We start from the raw sequence: 25,761 nt of genomic DNA, 5'->3' as shown, positions 1-25,761 counted from the left end.
ACTTCGTTATTAGCTGCATTTTAACTGCACAAATTAGAATTACGAAAACAAATCTGCTTGATGTAAACATGCCAATTTGTATCAAAATCTTTTTTCATAAAAGGATTTTTCCCTAGGGTGAGGTGGTTTTCGGATATATTGGAATGAGTGTATTCCACAAAACTGGGGTTGAAACACTTTTTTCGCATCACATGAGTCATGATCAGCAACCTTGTGTCTTTTCAGCAGACACAAGCTTTTAAAAACTTAGCATTGTACTTTCATTTACAGTGCGTCAATGTTAATAATCTCCTACTCCATTCATTTTGTGTTGGGTTTAAAACCGTTGCCTCTATCAAGAAACCTGCAGTGTGTTTTTTCTGTCATGATCAAAGATGAAATAAAGTTCAAATGAATAGTTACGAACAAAATTGCCTTATCTTAAGTCACTACTGGCAGGTCAGAGTTTAAAGTAAACCAGTGAAAGCTTGGTCAGTTCGTCTTCAGGCTAAACTAATGTCCTCTACCAGTGTTTAAATGTTGCGTTTAGATGGCCGGTGCAATCTGAGGCCGAGTGCTCCTGAGTCCCAATGGAGGTTTAGAGCACTGTGAAAGTCAATGTATATTGACTGACGGTAAACAGCATCTGTGTAGATCCATCACTTCTTTGAATCATGGATGCTCGTAAAGTTCCTCTGTTTATCGATCGTTGCGTTTCGCCTTTGTAATTGTCAGTGACGACCGGACAGGAATGTGTCCTGTGCGTTTTACCTCTCGAGTTACCACTCCTGCTCTGCTGCTGAAAGTGCCCTTGCCTTCTCGTTTGAAGAGTAAATCATGTACAGTTTTCCCATTAGGACCCGCTTTGTGGGACTTAATTGAATTGTACCATAGAAAGTACCTTGCAGCAAAAAAGTGTGAAAGAGGAGAAAAAGGCTCGACCCATTATATCCTTGAAGCCTATTGTGTTAAAATCAGCAGAGATCAATAAATTAGTAAGCATCTAGAACATGTAGACCCAACATACTCCTGTGTTTCATCCCCCATCCAACTCGCAAGCCCCTTGTGTTTGTCCTGCTAAGCGTAGTGTGCAAGCTAGCAGCTGTTGGAGTTCCCATTAGAGAACAGAAATGGATTTCACAAAGAGTCGCAGATGTCTCAGACATCAATATAAAATGATCTGTGGGTCAGCTCTGTGCTCCTTTTCCTTCAACTACCGTTTCAGGGAAGTGGATGTGTGGATGCTACGCTGTACGCTTTCCAACTATGACAGTAATTGGATAATTACAGCTGGGATGATAATTTCTACAAATGATGCGCAAAAATGTAAACAAAGCAATGACCGCTGGATGACTTCTAGAAAACTCTACCCTGTTGATTTAGCTTCTCCTTCTTCTTCTTGAACTTCTCTTCTGCATTACCCCATCCTTCTGACCTTGGAATATTTTCTTTAATTTTTTAGATGGTCCTTGATGGATAAGAGCGTTTGACGAGCAGTGGGTGGAAGTTTCCCATAAATTCCACTAAGTTGTGTCTCCATGTTGCATGCTTTAGTTACCCTGAGTCCATTTCACTTTAGTTATGGTAGGAATGTGCCATTGCATGAGAAAAGGTCATCATTCCTGTCATGGCTCTCTCAAGTCCTTAGTCAAGGCTCCCAACATAAGGACATTCTTTCCCACACACGTAACCATGATCCGTTTCATCAACAAAATAACTGCAAATGTTTATTATGTTTGGAGCTTGTCTGTTCTTTACTCAGAGAACATGATGTAAAAATAAACACATTTTCTGAAAAGACTTGCTCAGTTCATTCTAGTTTATAAATAAACCCACAGTTGTTCCAGTTTATTACTGTCTTCACAAATTAATAACTTCCATATAGTAACCACTGAAATGTTATCTACACCCTCATCATTTCATGTCTGCCTTGTGTTTTAGTAACATAGGAAGATACCTACTTTAGCTAAATACTGCTAAAGCATCATTTAACCAAGCTAAATAATGCTAAAGCAGGTCTTTAGCTAAATAATACTGAAACATTATTTAACTAAAAAACCTGCTTCAGCTAAAGCAGACTCAATTCATTCTAATTTATAAATAAACCCACAGTTGTTCCAGTTTATTACTGGTTTCACTAATTAATAACTTCCTTAGTAACCACTGAAATGTTATCTACATTATTTACCATAGCTAAATAATGCTAAAAACCTGCTGAAGCAAAGCCTTTAGCTTTAGCTAAAGCAGGTGTCATCTGACAGTTTTGATTTGTGACAAATTTCGAGAAAATTTATCGCAACTTTAACGTACTCCATATTATGGCGCTACTACAAAACTACACGACTGCTACTAAACCTTCAAAGAAATAGCCTGACAATGCTAATCACATACAACACTATACAGACACTTTGTCTGCACTTATGAAGAGTCACGTCACAATTCAGTTAATAATGCTTTTAAAACTTTGAGGGATTCATAGAAAAGTAAAACTTTCCTCTCCAGAAAGTCTTTTGATTCTTAGATATTGAGACAAGATGGTGACGTCATGGCAGAAAGTAGTGCTTCCTGACTCAGTGGAAGATTTTGACTCTTCATCCATTATACATGAAATATTCAAGACAAGGGGCACATCCAATATTTCCTAAGCTGTCATATCACTTTATTTGTGTCTAAAGCTAATGGCTACTATTAGAATTAACGATGGTGGTAAAGGACTAATGATCACAGTAATGTGAGGACCAGAAAGAGTGCAAGACTCAGAACATCAGTGTTATGACTGGATTAATGGATAAGACATTGGCTAAAACTCAGTTTCAAGATTAGTTGTCATTGATTCTCCTGGACTTATGAACACAATCTTTTTTTTTTCTTTTACGGTGTGTGTGCGTTTCTGTGCTGTTGGTAAATATCGAACAGTGTATCAATCAACACCTCAAAGACTTGGATTCGGATCAAGTCAGGGAAAATACAGAAAGTGTTTTTATAGATAGTATTCCTTACCTCATAATGCTGTCATGTAATCTGATTTTCCGATTTATTATCCAGTTTGCCCAGTGACTTTAAACTCGATCTCCACTAAGTCCTTTGGTCTTGCCACCAATTGTTTTATTGGTAATTCAGCTTCGTCTTGACGGTCTCTTTAAAGAGACTGATGTTTCAGCTGTTCAGCTTCTGGCCTGGCCTGTGCGGCTCAGGCTTTGAAAATGGAGAGACAATTTGGACTTAAAGCAAGACCGAGCTTAGTAGAGATGTTAGCAGTTGTGGAAGTACCAGTTGTTTTGATGGAAACAGCTGAGAAATTAGCCTGGGCTGCCACTACCAGTGATCATGTTTTAATTAATCCATCTGCTTATTTCAGATTACTAATCAATTATTGTAAATGATTGAAACTGATTGCAAATGACAACTTTATGACGTCTAAGGAGACACTTTAGTTCGTGAAAAATGTTTTAATACGTCAAGCAGTTGATCCTTCTGTGGTTTTAAAAGAAGAACCAAATGCTGCTATAAGATCCAGCTTTCTGCAAACATTTTTTGTGTAGAGTATATTGTTGACTTCATAATCCAAATTAGGACAGGACTGATTGTTTTATCTTCGTTGGATTTCATTTTTGTTCATAAAGCACAGTAGTGAAGTTAGAGAAACAAACCAGAAATGGAGCTCATCACGAGTCAAGTCACTACAAAGTGATTTGTTTCTCCATCTTCAGCCTAATGCTGCATGCAACAAATTATGTTTCACACACAAACTTAGGCAACAGTGTAAAATGGATGTTTTTTTTTTAGCAGTATGGAATTACTGTGATGCCTCATGGCATCACAGTCTTAATTGGACTCAATGAATCACTGTTAAGACATGTACAACTGTAAGATTGCTTATGAATTATCTGCCTTGTTTGAATAAAGAAAAGTTTGTGACTTTGTAAATTCATAGTTTATTTAGCATATAAATCCTCTTTAGTATCATATTTGAAATGTGAAAATTAAAAACACTATTTCAGACCAGTGTAGCCTGAGTTTAGAGTGGATTATACATGTGAGAGAGCTGCTCTGCTGCGTATCCTTTTTCTTGTTGTGACTACTCGACTCCCAGCCAGACCCCTGATCTTCCCACCCTCTTTAACATGTTTTTTCAGCTGTGTTTACATTCTAGGCCCCCTAAAAGTTGAAAAGTGGGTTGAATGCCTTCCCCAGTCCTCACCCGCTGACATCTGTCAAGTCTGATTATCATTCAAAACCAGCATTCCTCAGCTCTTGTGCATAGTGAGCTCTTACAAGTTGGGAAAACTTCCCAAAAATTCACAGAAGGAGATAAACATTGTTTCAAGGTCACTTAAAACAAGCTCCAAATGTTTTTAAGTAACCAGATATCTCCAAATATTCAAATGAATAAAAGAAACCTTATAGAAAAATAGAAAATACAGGCATTTTCTGAATAACATCTTTCTAAGACATGTTTTGTTGATTTTAACTAGCTGATTGCTAGAATGAAAAGACTGAAATTACATTGCAGCCGTAATGCTTCATGCTAGCCTTTGACTTTTGCATAGGCACTGCATATGTAATTTGTGATCAATACCTTAAGCCAATATGTTTGCAAGCCGGAAAGAGTGTTGTGTTCATTATGCATTATTAGTAAGTATGAACATAGACCTACTGAGCTATATGACGTTTCATTACCATTGTGCAGAAAGTCCCATCCTATCTCTTTATCTGTTATTGATCAGTTGCAATCCTATCTTAGGTAGTTATTGTTAAAAAGAAATATACACAGACACAGAATGACACACTAAGCAACAACTTAACAGATTGTCAGCTTGATCGGTACAGATCGAAGATTGGTTGGTTGCCATTTCAAAAATCAGAAACCATCGACACTGCGGCATCAGATTGTAGTGACAACACTCTTCAGTGTGTTTGCTATTACTGACAGAAGAAGGCTCAGTATTTGTTATTTTTAGCACAGGCTGTGTTTTTTAAAAGGAAGTCGGAGGCAGTGCAGGGAGGTAGGAAACTATTTTAAAGAAAAATGGATTTTCTATGACATGTCTACGGTTCTTTTAGATTTCAACAGAGCAAAGTACATTAAGACTTCACTGGGTATAGTTCAAAACTTTGAACTGAGATTCAAAGTTATGAACATTTTGTTTTTCTAAAAATTACAATACATCTTTTTACTTCTATTTTTTTTAACGTTCTTATTATTTAAGACAAATTTTAATCAACCTAATACAACATTAGGAAGTCAAACAGTCATAGATTGGAAGTCAACCACAAATCTTCAGTCGATATATCTCAACAAACAATATGTTACTTGTAAGATCCACCAAGATTTAATGTTAACACTTGATAAATGTGAATAAAAGTTAATATTTTTATTGAAACTCCGACGCTGATTTGTTACCAGAATCGTAAACTTCCAACTGAACTTCTGACACATAACTATGTGGATATTACAGCATTCAGGATCATTGGCTTGTTTAAGTCCATCCTCTAGTTCAGTTGCTTCAGTTGAATAGCAGTAATTATTTGTTGACTTATGAGTTTTATTGTCCTTGATAATTAAATAAATGTCAACAAAACCTACAATCCTGGAATAGATTTTTCATCATTTAAAATCTAAAAAGAAAGGAAAAAGTGGAAAAAAGGTGAAAAGGATGAAAGAAAAGGCTTCCATGAGCAACATTGGACTGATAGTTTTTCAAAGAAGCAACCTGGCAAAAATGAATTTATCCAAAAGAAACAAAAAAAACCCAAAAACGGCCATGTGATGAAAGTTTTAGCCATCCATCAAATTTTCCAGACAGCCATTTATTTAGGCGGTCACGGCATGATTACTTGGTTATGATGATGGACAGTTGTGAAGAATGTTGTTCCACTGACGAGGCCAGAAGGCAGATGGATAGTGTTGTGGTAATGTCGTCAAGATGTTAGCAGTCAAGTTGCGTCATTTGTAAAGAATGAGTGATGATTAAACCAGAGAGATCACTCCCCTCAGACTTTTAAAGAAGTGTAGCATTTCAATACCTGCACCAATCAGATAAATGGACCCATCCTTTTCGGGATTTATGCATATAGATGTTCTCAAAAGCTTACAATTTGGATATAGGAAGTGAATATCTGAACTGAAAATCAGAGGGCTTCTTTTTTATTTAAAGTAAACAGCTGGACCTGCACTGTGAGTGTGTGTGTCCCCTCTAAAAAGGCCCCACGGCACTGATTCATCCAAGGCCGGCTTCTAGATGCCATAAATAGTTTGTCTGAGTGCAGTACAAATGTTTTCATGGTTCATCCTGTTCTTTAATTCCCAGCATTTAACTGTTTGCGTTAACTGCAGACAGTGGGACCAGTAAAAATCTGTTGAGGTGAATTACGGCCAGCAGACAGAGAAAGTTCCAGTAGTTTGAATCTGATATGAAGGCAAGTGAGATAAAAGGTGCCACACTTTATCAGTGAATCTCACAGTCCCCTTGAGGGTTTTTTGAACATCTCGAAACTTTTCCACGTCTAAAGAGGGGGTTTTTTTCAGCCTCTTACAGATGCAAATTTATGATGGTTTCCCTCCAGTATCACAAGGTAATAACTTTTATCCCCAAATTGATGGCGTTTCCCTTTTCTTTGGAAACATTGCATTACCTACTGCCAGAGGGCCTGCGGAGCCAAGTCTTTCTTCTGTCGCCAAATGACCAAAATGAAATTAGATTTTCCGGGAGGCGGGGGGGTGAAAACTATTTTCAGAAAGAAAAGTGGGACAGGGTTAAAATTGACCATAAACTGCATGTCATTTTGTATCCTGTCAACCTGAAATATGAGGCAAAAACTCTTTGTTTTGCTTCCTGATACTTGCATTTGCAAATGTCCTCTTTTTGGACTGACTGAGTTTTTTTTTTATTTTTTAGTTGTATTATAAAATTTCAGGAGTTCTTTTAAGGTGAAAAATGGAACATCAAGATCAGAGACTTTCGAATATGCTTTCCTCTGCAAAAACGTAAGTAAGTTTAAAGTTAATTGGTTTCCGTTGCATTCTGGATTTTTAACTCATTTATCTCTATAAAGCATTTACTGAAACATCCTGTCGATTACACCGCTTTGCCTTTGTCTGCACAGTTACTACGAAGCCTTGACGTGCGTTGAGTTTATGTCGTACCCAAATAAGAATCAGTTTCAGATGTGGTCTAGCAACACGATGCTGTGCAGATCTTTTTCACTCATCAAATCAATGCAACATGGTTAAATTCACAGCAGTCTGCTGCTTCATTATGATAGATGCCCAAAACCTGTCATGTTGCAACACGATATTTCTCCTAAGGCCTTCATTGCCCGATCCGTGGTTCTGGCAGCGTTGTGATGTCCTGTTGCTGCACGTTTCCCACAAGCTCAGCTGTTGACGGAATGGAATGGTTGGTGGAGTTGAAATACTTTTTAGCAGCATGGCATAGATGTGCGAGCTTCGTCAGAGGGGAGTGAAGCATGACCTGCTGAGGGGTTTTGCAGCACTTTTAAAACCCAGAACACAATCGGGTAAAGAATAGATTTAAAAAATTTGTGGCAGGGACGATCCAGAGGATGTTGAACCAGAAGAGGGAATCTGGACTGTATGATGATGGCTAATTTCATGTGAACAAAATTAGTTTTAGAGGCATTTGTTAAAAATGTTGCACTGTGATTAACTTGGTTGTTTTTATGTTTAAGGAATATTGCATTTATTTATTTTTTTCATTTTACGTTCTTTTGGGTTCTTACTAGCCAAAGTACGACCCCATCTGGATGTGCACTTACCTTGAAGACTTAGTCAAGATTTGTAATTTGGAAGCAAATCTAAGCAACACTCCTAGTGGGGCCACCATTTTTTTCTTCCCCCCATCTTTTCATTTGATATACTTCAGGGTTTCCCTCAGTGTATTATAAGCCTGGCGGGCCACCAGGCTTTACTTGTGCCCTCATCAGGCTTGGCAATGTTTATTTATTTCAGTCTTTTTTAATTATTGTCTTTTTCAAGACTTTATAGTTGGTGTTTAGGTATTAACCTTCTTCCAATAACGCATAACTATCATGTGATATTTTCAAATTTTCTGTCAACTTTAAACATTTTTCAACTCAAAAACATGGGTTGGCAAGTTCTCTGGAGGAAACCCTGTGCTGATACGTTAGGCTTGCACTAGACATAAAAGCTGCAAGTTTTACTTTGAAAAGCTTCCCTCGATTATTAGTGAGTGATGTTGATGAATTATGGGATGTTAATGACTCCTAACAATCTGTTCATAATGGGAATAAATTAGATTTCCCATTCAGAAAAAAAGAAAAAAAAAATTAATTTCCTCGGTTTTTAAGTACAAGTCTGCCCTGTCATTTAATCATGACATGGTTGCAATAAAAGCTGCAATAAATGTCATTAGGTCAATTAGGAAACAAAACAAACATAGCACACATTTAATATTCTCTCTGATTTGTCTGATCGCTGTCTTCTCCCAAAAGAGACACAACAGAAGATAGAAGTAATTAGTCACCATGTTACATAAGTCTTATTGCTACCGATGGGGATTTTAACGACCATTATATATCAACCTTTAAGGTGGAAAGAACTTGCCATGTTTTGAGAATCCACTTACCTTCACAACATAAATGAGAAATCACACTTTCATGTTCCTTTCTTTTTGTCTTTATGATTTCCAAGACATGCCTAACCGTATCGAGCTTTATCTGAAATCTTCACTCTGAAATTTAACATCCATATTTGCATTCAGGGTCCCGCTTTCACGCTGAGCAGTGAAGAAATTCACTTCCAGCAGTATTTGGTTCCTGGTGTCTATTACGGATTAGACTTCAAAGAGCTAATTTAGGACTGACATCCTAAAAATAGAAGAGCAACACAAGGCTGTAAAACTCAGCGGGGAATGCCTGTGTTCACGTTTCTAATTAATTCATTTCTATGCATTACTCGCGTTGCAGATGGACTGCACCATCTTGCTGTGTTTTAATGACTACCTCATCTCTTCTATTGCACCGATCAAGAGAGTTGAAGTATAAAAAGCGATACACTTGATATTCCCTACCCAGTTGTTTTTTTTTCTCACTAAAAGCAGTTCTTTCTCCTATTTATGGGATTCCTATTAAACAGAGTGAAAGCAGATCTGTCTGTCATCCCTGGCAGGGCTGCAAGTAAAAAATATTTCCTTGATCGATTCATTTATTCAGTATTCTGACGATTAATCCTCTATTCGGATAAAAAATGTGTCACACTTTGCAGATTTTTCATTAAAATGTTAAGTCTTCTCAGTTCAATGTTTGAAATACATTAGAAGATGGAAATAAATGACTAATTCAAATAGATTTTTAAATAAGAAAATAAGCATTTTATTTCCTAAAATGCAATAGCATAGCAGAGCATTTCTTTAGCCACTTGAGGAGTTTTGGGTTAAATATGTTTTACGAAGGCATTTATATCTTAAATGCAAAATATATGTATATATTTGGTACATTTGGTACATAAATTAAAGCTCTGAATAAGTTTTTTTTAAGCAAATAGCCTTTTGTTTTGAGTCTATATAATCCAGTTAACTATTAATCGATTACTACGATAGTTAATGATTATTTCAATAATCGATTAATGACGATTAATCGTTTCAGTCCTAATCCACGGTCGGATTATTCAGCACTTTCTTGAGTTTGTATTTTTTTACAACCAACTTTCCCTGTTTCATGCAATTTGTTTTTCATGAATGAAATGCTTCCGGTGCAGACAAAGGATCAGAACAGCTTTTGTTTTTTGGGTTTTTTTTTAAACAAACTCAGTCGGGTGGCAAATACAGTAGATGCAAGGAGGAGATGCCTCAGGTTATGTTGGTGTTTTCTCAGCACTTCACAAGAAAGCAAAGGTGCATATTTTCATTTTGCTACCCAGAAGGTTTGTGTATAACTGCTGAAGCATAAAAATACCGCCTTCAGTCTTTGAATTTGCTCCATGGAAAACCAAGTAGTTTTATGGTTTTTAATCTTTGAAAGAAAAAGAAAAGTGGAACCAGATTTTACTGCTAACCGTCACAGTTTGTTAAATGAAGCTTTATTAAAATACAATTATAAAATTAATTAATTTAATTAATAGATGTATTGATCAAGATATGTTTCAAGGATGTATATTTTCTAGCATACTCTCCAGTAAAATTATCATTGGTTTACAGTATAAATACCAAACATTTTAATACAAATGTCTAACATTAGCAACTTGGTTTTTATTTTAAAAAAGAAAAGCCATTGTACTCCTATTGCTGCTAAAATGTTAATTTATAACTGTTTATTATTAAAGAATAATTTAATAACAGTGGTTTGCAAATTTGTTGGAACATAAAATGTTTCTTTTTCCCAACTATATTGTTAAGACAGGTTTCCCAGTAGAGTTGGATCTCAATTTGTAGTGTTTATTCTTTAAAATAAAAGTAATGAACGGGGGCAAAGCATATTTTTTCAACCTGCACTGCTTGTTTGAACAAAAAGTTAAACATTTTGAGTTGACAAAATAACCAGGATGTGAGAAAGATAAAGATCTCACCAACTTATATGTCAGAATTCAATATGGCTGCCATCCATAAATATTTGTGCAAATTTTATTTGTGGACATTATGCATATAATGCAGAGACAAACAGTGTTTTTAACTCATGTTCCTAATAGCAATTAGCCTGTCAAAAGCTCATCAAGCCACATGTTAGTTATTTAAATTGGAACAGTTAAGTGTAGTTCTTCACTATAAATCTGAGAAATGTTGCCATTGCAGTGCAATATTCATATTATGTAGAACTGTTTGGATTGCAATAGTTGTTGGCCAATATATTCCAGGTGTTATGAACTTGCATTTCATATCAGTGTAATATTTACTCAGTTGGACAGTGTCTCACAGCAACAGATGCTCACACTGGACACTAATGACATAACTCAAAATGTGATTTGTGTCCAACCCTGCAATCAAAAATTTACCAACTTTATTAACCATTTTTGCAACCGTAAATAATTCAAAACAGCTGAATTAGTTTTTCTTCTATGCAAGAGAAAGGGTGTTGGTCTTCTTTCAGTTAGCTGGCCAACAGTATGCAGCAACAAGTGGGGAAGGGGCAGAACTCCATTCCTTCAAACAGCTGGAGAACACGCCCAACTCTCTGGCACGTTCTCTAGCATCTCACTTTAAACTGTAGGAACAATATGAATTTACGTATAGTAAGCAGCCTATTCCTAATGCTGCATGTTTTTGTTTTGCTTTCTGTGGCTATATTTGTTTTCAAGCAGTTTTATAATTGAGGACTTAGACATGCACATGTCCACAATCCACCTTAAACTTGATCATGTCATTTAACTTAGAGAGAGTTTCTTCCTTCCTTCTGATTTTTGGCGCTGTTATAAAATGCATGGTGTCTGGCTTTTTCGTCTTCTCCCATGTCTGCACTTTTTTCCCCCGCCATCTACCTCAGACGACTTTTAACAGTTCTTTTTCAGACTAACATAGGCTTTTAGAGACATGCAGCAATCAGCCCAAAGAAGGAGGACAGTATGAGCAGGCAGGGCAGAGACATTATTTTCTACTTAACAATCACAGCCCCATTCTCCCTTTCCTGTCATCCCTTGTTTTTGTTCACTTCTCCCCCCAGGGCTGTTTATAGGAACTCATTGTCTCTGCTTTTGGCATTCGCTGCTCTCAAAACTTTGTCCTTGTCATGGAAGTTGATCATGATGGAGGATCCACTTCCAGTGAACCTCTCTGGAAGTTTGACAGCTTACACAAAGACAGAGTATGACCGTTAAGTTTTTCTTCACTATCACGGTTTTTGGTTTCCTGTACTGTGTTTGTGGGACTTACAGTAAATGTCTGCTGCGTACCTTATTTATACCTCTCCAGGTCGAATCAGTGTCACATCTTGTTACCACTTGACATTTTTAATGGGACAAATTGAAGATAAATGATTAGATTATTGTGATATGATAAGTTTTATTAAGAATACCATTGTTTCATACGGTATTCAGCCTGCAGTCAGCTGAAGACATAACAGACAATTTTCCAGCTGTAGTTTTAATCAGCATTATCTTCAAAAAGGTGTTTCCATAGTACCAGCAGCTGCGTTTCCATTGGCCAATTTGGAATTACGAAAATAAATTTGCTAAATGTAAACACGGCTCGCTTGTTAATAAAATATGTTGACTCTAGGATGAGGTGGGATTTTTCTTTTGGCTGTATCGAAATTACTGTATTTTGCCAAACTGCAATGGAAAATTTGTTTTTGCATCAAATGAGTCAGATGATCAACAACTAGATGTTACTACTGGCAGAAATGACAAAGTAGACGACGAAAAGTGGTAGGAAGATGACGGCACGATGTGTTTTTTAATGACATATCATATGAACAAGCTTATTCATGTGTGATTTTAATTGCATTTTTTGTTTAACGGAAACATTACAGTTTTGAAATCATGTTTTTTCAACTTTGTGGAATATCAACTAACTTTTGTGCTCATTTGTAATGGAAACACAGCTAATGTTTCTGTTTCTCACAGCTGTTTTACAGTATTTCACGTATATTTCTAACAGCCAAATTGTTGTTGTTTATCTTACCAATGGAAAAGTTTAGCGGGTGTTTTTCAGCCATTTGACCTGTAGTACTCAGTATTAATGGTCAATATTTGAGGAACATTTAAAAATCCATTATTTGACCTTTGAAAACTAACTTTTTTATATTTGTAGTTTTTGCACGTTTAATGACAAGAAAATGTGTGAAGTTTCACTTTTTTCACTTTTGATTTTTAAAATACGAGCGTAAGAGTTAAAAAAAAATGTTTTAATCTCATTTATGTGAGATAAAATATGATATACCAATGGTAATAATCAGTGGTCTGAAAAATTCAGGCTTAAAAGCTGTTTCTCTTAGCCCAAAGAAACAATTGGGAAGCACTTTCCAATAGAAAAGTAGAAAAAGGAACCTAAATCTACTGATATTTTGTGTGTTACTTTAATTTTATTGTGCAGCAGCATGAAGAATATACATAACTGCATAAAGAAGAATGCTGCACCTTGCAAAACTCCAAAACATCCTTATCCTGGACATCAATAATCCAAATCCTCCTTGTACTTCTTTGTACTTTTCAAACTTGCACCTCTCTCGTTAGAGCTCTGTGTTGTTCTCAAAAGGGAGCCAGACACGGTTGCCCTGCTAGATAATGGTTTTTCAAGTCTGGCTCCATGTATGCATACCTGAACTGTGAGTCAGAATTGTACACTCAGATTAACTTTGCTCCATTTTATCACTCTCACTGCTTTATTCTCTGTGATCTAGTTAGGCTATCATATATCTGTCTCGACTGAATATTTTATGACGCGATGCCCTCCTCTGGCTCCAAAACGTGTCGAAGCTGATCTGTCGTCATTCTGTTTCTATTGCTGTCCTTTAACCTGCTTATGGGTAGGAAAGGGCTTTTTCTGCCGCTTTTAATGTCAAAAAGGTCCAAATGGCCATCTGAAGTGGTCATTTTATACCACTTCATCTTAAGAATTACAAGCTCCATGTCTTGTGGTAAGTTTTATTACTCTTTAAATTATGCATAGCAGTGTAACACAAGTAATATATGTCTCATATCAGGACAAATGATTCCCACGTAGGACTCCTTTTGAAGTAAATTTTAAAAATATTACTTGTAACTGTTTTTATGAAGCAATTTTACATTAGTAAGCCACCTTAGCGATGGTTTTAGCTAAGCTGTAAGATCTGATATAACATTTAAATCCAATGCTAATATTACTATTAAACAATAATGCAGCAGGAAAACATTTTTATAAGATGGTAAGAAAAGTGTTAACAATATTATTGTAATACAGGAGGAGGCGATTAAAAGTATGGCAGAAACTGGACACTTGTATAGGCTAAAGTGGTAACAATATAACACAGCTGGCTGTTGCAGGAAGTTAGAAAAGCAGCAGTTTAAGTCTAGCGAGAGCTATTCCTTTCAACATAAGGTGACAACTTTTCATCATATTTATTCATTTGTACCCAGTTGCATTTGTTGGGTAAATATTTGCTCGCAATGCAAGCAAAATAGTTTTGAGATAGCATTGTGAGCTCACCCTGTCCCCTCTTAGCTTGTGAGATTATCACAAAAACAGACTGACTGGTACAGGTTTCTAAAGATGTTTTTATTGAATTAATGTTAAAATCACTTTTTTTTTCTATTTATTCAGTGGATGTAAGCATCAGCCGATTAACAATCACACATAATTAAGGAAATCAAGGTTGAGAAATCAGCTGATTATCTCGGATTGGTTGGATTGCTGTTCAGTGCAGTGTGGTGTTTAGAGGATAAACCTGCTTCCAAAGGACAGAATCATATTCATGTCTCTAACCTTATTTTTTCAGCTTACTTAATTGTTTTTATTTCATAGTTCGCATTTTGCAACTTTAAAACTTCACATCACTTCGCAGAGTTGAAGACTTCTTAATAGTTTTAAAGAGGCTATGCAAAAGTTCAGGCTGTATTTGAATTACTACCGAAGATGACAACTGACAGCAACTCTTAGTTAGCAGCTACAAAGCTCATATTTCGCGTGTATGGCACTGCATGCAGAGGCAAAAACAATCCAGTGCTTTGGCGTTATCACTTGGTGTCAGTCGGCTCCCCGAGCTCAACCTCGCTGACGCAGAAGCCCTTTCATTCGCTTTGATCTCGTTAATAATTGCATGCCATGCAGCTGAAAAAGAAGGGCAGATTTAAAAAGCAGCAGAATGCTGCAAACTGATAGGGATAATAATAGCGGGGGACTTGAGACTTTTGTGCTGTTTGAGTTTTAATCCACTATTGTCTATTCAGCTGTTTTAGCTCATTGTGATATTTTTATTGAAAAAAAAAAAGATAATTTTTTTGAAACCAAAGACAGTATTTAATGGATTTACAGGAGGTGGATTTGAATTTTTGTATTTTCCACTGCTCTTTTTGGTTGAAGGTCTTTTTGTGATCCCCCCCCCCCCGACAAATAAAAGTAAAAGACATGCTGTCCTCCACTGTGTCCACCCTGGAGCAGCTCTGATTGGGCTCAAACAGAACGAACGTCAGCTGGCTCGGTGGCAGAACCGAAGAAGAAAAGCACCAACCAGGGACACAAGCAGGCCAAGAAACTGAACTGTTTTTGTTTGTCATTCTCCTTTCTCCATTTAACATTCTTCCATTTCATTGTCATCACTGAAACTCACACTCACCTGTTGAGTTATTCTCATAGCGGCAGCGATTTCAATCCTAGAAGCTCTTAATGTTTTCACAGGGAGTCAAAGGCGTCCTGGGGCTGCTATGGTGTGTACATTGTAATAAAAGTGTGTATTTTTTGAGTCATGTCAGATCAGATGTTTGCCTGATTAAATTTCATGAGTTTTTTTTCCACTCTGTACAGTCTTCCCCTAAGCTAGGAACAGAGTGAACACAACATGCAGAGCAGGTTGCATTACACAAATGGAAAACTTCAGCAGCCAAAACAGTCTCATTCGCTACCAATACCATAAAGAGTAAAAAAATATAGATGAAGCCAATTTAGATTGTCTCCACCAAGAAGTTTGTTTCTGGTTAAATGTAGTAAAATTATTATCAGTTCGAAAGTTGAAAGTGAATTTTTAAAATTTTTATGGATGCAGCGATGTGAAAATTTTGTGCCGATATTTGATATCAATATTGCCATTATGGCCGATAACCAATATTTACAGATACTACTCCTTCGACACGGTGGAAAAAAATGACCTCACCACTAAGATTACTTACAGGAAGTCCACACATCCTTAAAGTCTATAAAAGTGTTAAATTCATTTAAAAATAAGTTGACCTTAGAAACATTAATCACAGGTCTTGAATTCTGATGAGGCAGGACTATTTTATACTATTCTATGTATTGTTTTCTTTTCTCATGGGACTTTTCTATTAGGCAGAAAGTTTGAGTTGCGCACAGAGATCTTTATTGAGTTCTCTGACTCGAGACGGTTGAGGCTACCGCTAACTAGCAGCTAATATACGCAAGCTAGCTTTTTTGCATGCATCATGGATAAGTCCAAATTTATCAGCAGTTGACTAGAAGACTTGTCGGCTGTGAATATTTAGGTCCGACATTTCATTCATAAAAGTCTTTAAAAAAGTCTTAACTTCGGATTGATGAAACACGCATGAACCCTGGACTAATATCGGCCTGGATTAATTTACAAGACTGAGACCAATATATATGAAAAAAATGACTAACGTCGGCCGACATTGATGTTATCGCCGATGTGCAAATTCTTCTGTTTTTACTTACTTGCTATAAAATGCTACATGCTAAAAAAATAAATAAAACCTTTTCAGCTAGCAACAGAAAAATTCTCATTTTTCATAATAGCTGACCAGCTTTTTGCATGTTTTCACTGGTATGTGAGGTTGGAGGGCCTCCTTGTCATCACCCTAATCTTTAGTTTCCTCCACAGATTCTCCATGATGTCCACACATATGTGATGAAAAACAAGTTCAAGTGGAGGATGTGGTTGTGTTTTCCGTGAGTGTGTGTGTTTGTGTGTGAGAGCACAGATGACAGGAATAGTTATGCATGGAGTTTTGACTCGCATACAAACACAGAGCTCACATTCACAAATGAAAGAGGGGTGAACCATAATGGGCAGGTTGGCCATATATAGGCCATATATAATGGTGCCTAACCACAGGCATTTTTCCCAGAAGCAATCTGACATTATGTGTGGTAACATGTGGTTTGTAGCAGCTGACTCACTAAAGACTGAAAAACTCAGGTAGCCTCTGAAAACAAAAAAACAGCACGAATCTCTGGATCCTGGATATTTGGAAGATAAACAAGCAGGTCATAATTAGACAACTATTCTGTTTTTCAGGAGAAATTTTAAATATTTTTTCTGTCAACGTTGAGGAGCTGTGTGAAGCTTTGAACATCTGAGCACTGTGCAATTCATAATCTGAACATAGCAAAAATACTGCCAACCTACCAGTACCTGCAACTGTAAGGTGATGATACAAAAACAATGCATTTTAGAAACAACATATTCTATTATTTCCACTGCATAGTTATTCACTTTTTTGTGCTGGTGTCATAAAACCACAACAGAACGCATTAAGTCAATACAAGCCTGTTTGGTTCTGGCCTTTCTCCAACCAGTAGTGTCGTTTGGTTTCTGTAAATCATCATCAGGAAGGAAAGCCCGCTTATTATCACTTAGTCTTGCAGTCAAATGGAGTGATTAGATTGATAACGTGTTATCTTTCATCCGATCCCAGAGAAGGACTAGGTTTTTTTTTCTGCCTCTTTGCAGTTTTTTGTGTTATTTTTTGTCTTTTATGCCAACATTCAAAGTGCAGCCTACAGGAATATTTCATTTCCACTTCAACCCCAATAAAAAGTCACCGTCATTGCAGAAGTTGCTGCTTTTTTTTTTTTTGCACATGTTGACTTCATGTGGCCCTTCCACCTACTGTGACCTGACTCTTTATTTTAATATCGACCCTGCTGTGTAAAAAGCCAGATGTCAGGTGATGGGGGCGCTTACCCCAGAGCAGGTCAGCCGCCCACTGCTGTCACATCTGCATGCACACCACCTCCAGAAAAACGCCCGGCTTAAAGCGAAATGAACTGCCAAAGTGCCGCTGAGACTAAACACCAGAGAAGCTGGCATCCATCAGTTGTCTTTGTCTCCAAAATGTTTTGAGTGTTTCAGCGAGAATTCCTCTGGTTTGTTTCGATTGGAATGAGAGCGAACATTTGTGATTTACCGAAAGTCTTTAAAGTCTCACAGAAGTGACGAACTGTGGAGGCAGCAGTGGAAACTTAACCGGCAAACCATCTGTGGGGAAAAAAAACAAAGCAAAAAAAAAAAAGATTGGTTTTGTTTAGACTGAGTTTGTATGTGTTGGCTCATAGGTTCCTGACACTCTAAGGGTTATCTTGATGGTATTCGCTTAAGGACATTTCACAGAGCTTTGCTATATACTTTTTAAAAAATATTTTGTCACATTAGAACAACAAACATTAATAAGAATTTTACTTTAGTGGGGATTTTATGTGATTAGACCTACAAAAAGAGCCACCATTTTGCTGCATGAAACAGCTGCAGATGTATTGGGTTATTTTTTTGTTTGAGCTGCAAATTTTAAGTCTTGAATTCAACTTAATTCATGAAAACTATTAATCACAGAGAGTGTTGTAGCTGATCCTGTCGCAATAAGCAATTGAATTATAATCACTTCCAGAAAGGGAATCCTATAAAAACAAAATGGTTTATCATAAAATAAAAAAGCTACAATCTACTTTTATCAATTATTATAAAGTGAATCAAGTAAAAAAAAGAGAAGAAATCTCACAGATCCAGTGCTTGTAAGTAGGCCTGCCACAATAAACAATAAATCAATTATTTACAAAAAAACTAAAAGGAACTCGATAATTTCATTTGGTTGATTTATCGGTTTTCTCCTTTTTCTCTCTTTTTACCAAAAACCGAATGATAAAAGTCTTCAGTCTGGTGTTTTGGTCTCAGCTATCCCTTTATTTGAAAGATAATTTTGTCTTCATAATTTATTTTATTTGTTGTTTCTGTTTTCTTTATTTATTTTGGATGTTCCAAATGCCTTCAAGTTCCAGTGTTTAAATGTTCACTAGAATTTAAAGTTGATCTTCGAGAATGTGTTCTTTCGTTTTTATGTTATTACTATTATATTACTTGAAAATGTTCTCAACAATTTTATCGTTTATCTCGATAAGTTCTGGGACAATTTATCGACGGCAAAATTTGTTATCATGACAGGCCTATTTGTAAGTTATAGTAGAGAATATAACTTAGCTGTAAAAGATACCTGACTGCGTGGCACTACAGTAACGACCCCCATAAAATCACTGAATCTATTTCTCTCTGCTTTTTTTAAACTCCTTGTTAGCTCACTCCAAACATCAATCAAACATCCTTCAGTTCTGATATAATACTTTTCTTCACTTGTTTCATTTTTATTCCATGCACCTCGTCTGAGACGTACCGGGTCACATTCTCTGTCTAGACTCTGTATATAACAAACCGTTTGGCTGCTGACACATCTATTAAATTAGCATTAGGCCGACCAGGAGCTTCTTGTGCTTTAATCCATATCACTGGCAGGCGGACAGCTGCTTGACTCTCTCCGTGCCTGTGAGATGTATGGTTAACAGGCATCATGGAACTGATAGGGCTCTTTGGGACTTCAGTTCTGCTGGGAGGATTGCTCTTAGCCTCATTCTTTCAGGGGTATTTTTTTTAGTCTTTTTTTTAATCCCCTCTATGCAACATGAGGAGTTAACAAGCCCCGGTGACTGCTGAAGGAGTTCGGTGGACACTGGGATTGAGCGTGAGCTATAATTACTACCAGGAAGGGAATTCTATGTCTTGTCTAGCTGACTTCATCTTATACTACTTCTCTTACCAGCTTTATCCTTTACGTTTTTCTGCTGTTTACCCCTAAAACAAAACTTGCCTTAGTGGGTTTTTCTCTCCCAACAATTTTCCGTGCCTATCTCGCTCCACTCTCGTTCCCTCCCTTCGTCGTCGCGTCGCTCTTAAGCTCTGCCTCCGTTTCCTCCTCTCATTCATGCTCCGGCTTCTTCCCCACCAGGCTTTTCATGTGGCTCATTCATCCGCCTGACCACAGACCGGATTCACACCAGCGCTCCGTGAGTAGTGTGCTTCCAGCTTGCGTCGCCGTCTATGTTCGTTTCTCGTCTGCTGAGCCTCCACCAACTGTTGCCCCCGGAGGCTTTCTCGCAGGGCCACATGGGTTCGCAGACGTAACGATCACACAAGGCTTTAAGAGATTCCCAGAGAAATTTCCTTGAGTTTTGGAGGAAGGGGACTGTGCGAGAAGCAGCAGAGGTGGAGTCGTAGGCCTGATAACCTGCATCACCGTTGTCAGAGGATTAGACTGATGGGACACCCTTTAATTTAACAGGATGTGTTTGCGTTGGACAAGCTGGCTCACATTTTAATGAGCGCACCTCATGCACAGAAAAGCTGGAGTTTAAATATTTGTTCAAAGTGTCACTTTTAGGCAGCTGTTGGATTTTTGGGTTTTATTGCACAGAAAATTGTTTATCCTGAGATCCACGCATGGCTGTTTAACAGCTTTTCTAGTTTGGTTTTATAAGAATAATATTCTGTTTGCCCTATGATAGTACTGAATGTATCTTGGAGCAGCGTATTCTTCAGAAAGGCTCAGTAGCAAAGCAGTGTTTTGTCACAGGAATTATTATTTTCCTTCTGTCTTTTTTTTTTTTTTACATTTTCTGCACATTTTTCTACTGTCTGTAGAGAGCATTAATCATAATATGACTTTCTACAGTCTTAGTAAATTCTAATTTTACACTTTGGAAAGTGAAAGACAGCTTCATACCAAAGCAAATTATTTGTTGATACTTTTTCCGTGAACACAACTGGTAGTGCTTAAAGCACAGAAACGGTTTTACTTTTTCACTAAAAATATTGATGTCCTAATAAGGAGTTTTATCTCCTTTATTTTTTTTAAATTATTCCATTGGCACTTGTGGCCTTTTACTACCAGACAGGAAATGGGCAAAGAGAGAAGGGAGGAAGACATGCAGCAAAAGTCTCAAGGTCAGAAATCGTAACGATCAATTGAAGGAGAGCGATACCCGCTAATATAATGTTCTGTCAACTTAGCACCTAAATCAAGCGTGACTTTATGATTTGTTTCTATAGACCACTTGCAAAATATAACTTCAGTCTTCAGAAATGCATCATGTTTTCATGGAGCCATTTATTGAAATGCTAGGCTAACCTAGCGTATTTCCGTACTGTTTCAGTATGACTTGTTGGTAGTTCAGTTTGTAACAGATTTTAGTTGGGTCTTAATGTATTGTGTGTGGACATAATTTACAGGGTAAAACTGCAATTGCAACTGCTACTGTAGATTGCAAGTGTTAGATCAGGCCAAATCACACAGTCAGGCAGGAAGAAGCAACAGCCAGTACAGCCTCTCTTTCTCTTTTGGAAGACATTGCAAAGGATGAAAAACACTTAAAATTTTAGCAAAAATCTGCTGCTCATGAAAATTTCTAGAATTGAGGGTGTTTCAGCATGGCTGGCTTGTACTCCTACTGGCAAAAGACTTGCAGACAGTGCACCAGCATTTAGAATCAGGAGTTTATGCAGGGTTTACTTTCCTTTCTTTCAGCATACATGGGAATTTAACAGTGTACACGGGTTTTATCACTCCAGTCTTTCTTTTTAGCTCTAAGAGGGAAAAAACAACACACATTTGTGAGACCTACCACATCTCAAAACTGCCCACTATGTAATTGTTAATTGAACATCTGTTTTTATATAGGTATGTAAGTGATAGTACACATTTTTCAGTAGAATTAATGAGTATGATGTCTTCTGTGACCATTTATCTGTTTTATAGAGCAGAAAAGTTGGTTGCCAGTCACTTTATCTCTCTGTACTGCTTTTCTTTTCTGTGCCCTAAAAATAATCCAGGCACACTCTCAGGCTAAAGTGTTGATTGGCATGGTTTCATACCTTTTTTGTTCTTCACTTCACTCGTGTGAGCACCAAGAGGGTAAGCCAATGCTAAATGAACTGACAGGGAAACATTTGGATGCCGTCCTCTGCCAACAATGAGACACAAGTGTTGAAGCTTTGCCTTTTAAGTTAACAGAGAAAAAAACGGGTCGCAATGCAGTTTTTTGTAAAAGTTTTGTAACCTTACAGAAACCTGATGAGATTCTCAAACAAACATTTTGGAGCTGGTTTTGTTCTGTATTTCTACTAGTCGTAAATATAGGATAGAGGGGGGGAAAAAAACATGTTTTTGTGAATGTAGGCTACAACATGCAACAGCCAGCTCCCACAGCTATGGCTCGACCACACTGATTTCCTGAGGTTGACGGCTACTCTGTGATTGCCCTGCAATTTAACAGACCTTGAATCTTTTCTGCATGCGGTGTGTTCACACTAAACTGCAAGACAGTTTTCCTTGGTAAACTTTTCTTTAAATCAGAGATCCTTCCTGATTGATGTCTTACTTACTGGAAACTGTAGCACAAATGATCAAATTATGACTGCTCAATCTTCAGAAATCCACTGTCATAAGGAGAAACTAGCCAAATTTCACTTAGTTAACTGAACAAATGAAAGTAAAAAGTCATTTTCAGTAAAAAGCTGTAGATGTATTTTCTCCTTTTTTGTTGATACAGCTAACTATGTTGGTCAGCCACATTGGTTGTGTTGTTGTCCATTTTAATTATCAAAGATACATCCACTCTAAGAATAGTGAAACTAATCAAACTTTCAGTTGGTGCTTTTAAGTCTTTAGTCAATAAGAAACAGAATGGGCTTGATATGATTACTAAACAGAAAAATCAGAAAAGAAAGGTTGCCACAATTGGCCAATACCATTACACTGTTATTGATATATCCCATCATTCTCTTACAAACATTACCTATGAAATTGCAGCTTAAAGAAGAGTTGTTTTGGACTTGTCAAAACATTTTGTTGCGCGAACATCAAGACTTAGACACGCTATATCTTGTGCTTAGCCACCACTGTGACCGAATTTACCTAGACGCTACTCAAAAGTTGAAGCAGTGAACTGATAACATTATATACTACTATGCTATGCAGAAGCTTTGTCTGCACTAGTGAAGTCAATAACTTGAAGAAACCAATCATGTGATCAGTTATTGTGGCACAAAATGAAATGCGTTTGTGATGTCACAAAAAGATAACTCAATCTGTCTTGTCACAGCAGCAGACTGTACACACTATCAAAATGGGGGGGAAAGAGACAATGATTTACAATATGTTTCTTGTAGTTTAGATCTACATGTAGTAGGCTAAGAAATAATGTAATTGCAGGTGTAGGGTATAAAAATCAGACCTAAAAATATTAACCAAAATTTTAACATATATGATTTATGAAAGGCAACTGTGAGTCAGAAGCCACCAAGGCAGCTGTGGTATCTGAGCGACCAAGTGACCTAGAGACCTTTTGGTCTCTGAGTCACCTGGTGCCTCCTGCTGTGCCACCTGCCGTCCTCTGCCAACTGTGGCTGTGGGTCAATGTGCATTAGACCCACACCGTATTCAACCTTAAATAAATGTCCAACACACACTGACGCAGGAATTCTTCTTAAGTCAGCTCAGAAGGTTAAGAATGATGGTGCTGCCTTAGCCAATTAGTAGCAACTACTTGTAAGAGGCACATCAGTCTGAGGTCCGGCTGCAGACCACTTGTGTGTCCTTTGCTCCTGAAGCATTTTTAGAGAGAGCTGAACTGCACCTGCTGCTGCAATGAGCTAGATCAACACCCACATGTTGTCTTTTTGATATATTTAGGCTCACCTGCTTGATTATAAATGCATTTGTAAAATCTCTGCCAGATGGATGACTGGCATTTTCAACATACTTTTAAATAATGATGCAAACAATTAATTGACTTACGATTCATTGTCAAAATTAGTTCAATTCGATTATCTAATAATGCCAGCTTAGACCTTCTTTTAGTGTAGTAGTATTGCTGCCATCCTGAAGAGGGCGCTGCTGGTCAATCCTAGGTGGAGCCAATTGATACAGAAACAAAGATGGTGGAGCCATACCAGAACAGGAAAGAGAAAGAATCTAGAGTCCAGCGTGGGATGGAAAATTCACTTTAGGCTATTCTGTTTTGAAATATAAATATTTGACAGGTTCCTTTAGTTTCACATTATGTTTTTTTTAAAACCCCGAACATTATGAAAAATTTAGCCCTTTATGTGATGGAAAACGATGCTCGACCCTCTTCATACAAGAGAAAACTCAAGTTTTTAAGGAAATGGCTGCTTATCAATTAATCATTAGTCAAGCAATTAGATCAGTCAACTTTATATCAACTCATTGATCACAGTCTATCATTAAGTAATAGACTGTGAGTTTAATTTTTATATCTGAAAAAGCTTTTTCAGTTCACTCCTGTTGTGCTGACCAGTGTAGAGAATAGTCTGGAAAGGGATCCTTATTGAGACAAATAAAAAAAAATTAAGGAAATCAAACTTGCCACAAACGATTATATTTTCTAGCATCAGCGGTATTCATAAATCGATTTTTAGAAATACCGAAGTGTGTTGAAGGTATGGATTTAAATCGTGACTGCTTGTGTGGCATCAAGCGTGCCACTAAGCTCTGGATTTTAAGTGACGATTTGTCTGTGGTGCTCCACCAAGCCATGTTGTTGTGTAAAAACTTCCTGTGCCTCGTTGAACTTAACCACAGACGTCAACTATATTGAACACACCATGTTTAAAAAAAAAAACACAGGCTTTCAAGACAGGCTTACTCTGTAATCTCTGACATTATCTAGATCATAAACGTCAAGCTTTGAGAACCAAACTGCATTTTGGAACTTTAAAGCGTGTGCTGCTTGTGGGATATTTTTGGAACCAGCTGAGCTCACTGGCTTGCACTATACAGTTTGTGGGCCATTGAGTAAGAAAGGTTGGTTGGGTATTGTTATCATGTGATGTAGACTGTCCTTCAAGCAAAAGACGGTCACTTGGTGGATCTCTTTTCAACTATCTTGTGGTTGACCAGTTGTTGAACTTAGTTATTATACTTTAATCCTAATTTCAAGCAGGAATAACACACAAACTAACTCACATGACTTATAGTATTAATTGTAACAACTGAAGTTTTAATGCTCGACAATTGCCTTGATGTATTTTTTGTGGTGCAGCCACTATCTAGCCCGCCACACGCCAGTAGTGGGTCAAAATGAAATTGAAAAGCCTGTCTGGTAGAGACGCGGATTTTTTTGATTCCAATTTTTAGGGTCATGATTCAGTTCAGAAACCACCTTTAATTAGAAAACCGATTTTTCTATTCAAATGGCCCAGAGATTGTTGAAATTATCTCACTGACGAGGGGAAAAGACGTTGTAAATAAATAGGACATTTATCTAAAGCAATCAAATTCCATCAATTTACATTTAAACAAAAATAACATTGTGCATAAAATTCTGTAACTAATTTCCAGTATTAGGTTAGCTTAGCTGCCTGGCTTTTTCTTAACCCTTCCGCAGTCTTAAGAGATAGAGTACTGGGGTATTAGGACCCCATGAGTTTTTTACGCTGTCTGGCGGAGTCGCACTGACCCTGTGTGCGGTTTTCCGAGGGTTTTGTGTGTGCATGTGTGGGTGTGTGTGTGTGTGTGGGGGTGTGTGTGTGTGTGTGTGTGGTTTCGAGAACTGACAGCAGATGTCACTGTCCCTACTGTCTGACAGTGACATCTGCTGCGCTCATCCGGAGCATCATGCTTAGAATGATGGAGAGTTAAATAAACAAAATATCAAAGAATTGTTCAAAATACATACGACGGGCAAGATGGCCAATTGGGCACGTATTAGGATATGCAGTATAGTTGCAAATTAAAGTTGTACGTTTAAGACATACAACTTAAGCGCATTTTAAAATAGATTTTTTGACCATTTTGAATTGATTCAGAATTACTAGAACTAGGAATTAAGATTTGCAAAAGAATCAATCATTTTTCTGCACCTCTGCTTTGATAACAGGCTGAGGAAGGTAAAGATAGAACAAAGAAGTGAAAACTTTGAGCATAGCTAAATGACGAGCTGTCAAGTCATCCTGATGCTTTGTTCACAAACCCTTTCAATGAAACTGTTTGTGTTTATGGGTGCCAGTGATCCACTGTTGTGAGTAGTGAATCCACCATATGAAAGCTGTACCAAGTGATGAACAACACTCCTCCTT

General features: G+C 37.3%; 1 protein-coding gene across 5 annotated transcripts in view; it reads left to right on the top strand.

Annotated features, from left to right (window-relative positions):
* peak1 (pseudopodium-enriched atypical kinase 1) overlaps positions 1-25,761 on the top strand; it is a 96,253-nt gene that overhangs the window by 22,277 nt on the left and 48,215 nt on the right. Inside the window, exon 3 of one of the 5 annotated variants that reach the window (XM_032544955.1) lies at positions 19,613-19,670. The exons of the other annotated variants lie outside the window; for them this stretch is intronic. The gene's annotated coding sequence lies outside the window, so the exon portion shown is untranslated. The remainder of the gene's footprint in view (positions 1-19,612; positions 19,671-25,761) is intronic. 5 annotated transcript variants of the gene reach the window in all.

Source organism: Xiphophorus hellerii, chromosome 2 (assembly GCF_003331165.1).
Source record: "Xiphophorus hellerii strain 12219 chromosome 2, Xiphophorus_hellerii-4.1, whole genome shotgun sequence".
In the NCBI taxonomy this organism is placed as follows: Eukaryota; Metazoa; Chordata; class Actinopteri; order Cyprinodontiformes; family Poeciliidae; genus Xiphophorus; species Xiphophorus hellerii.
Note: the sequence above shows the minus strand (reverse complement) of the source record. Positions and strands in the feature narration are given on the sequence as shown.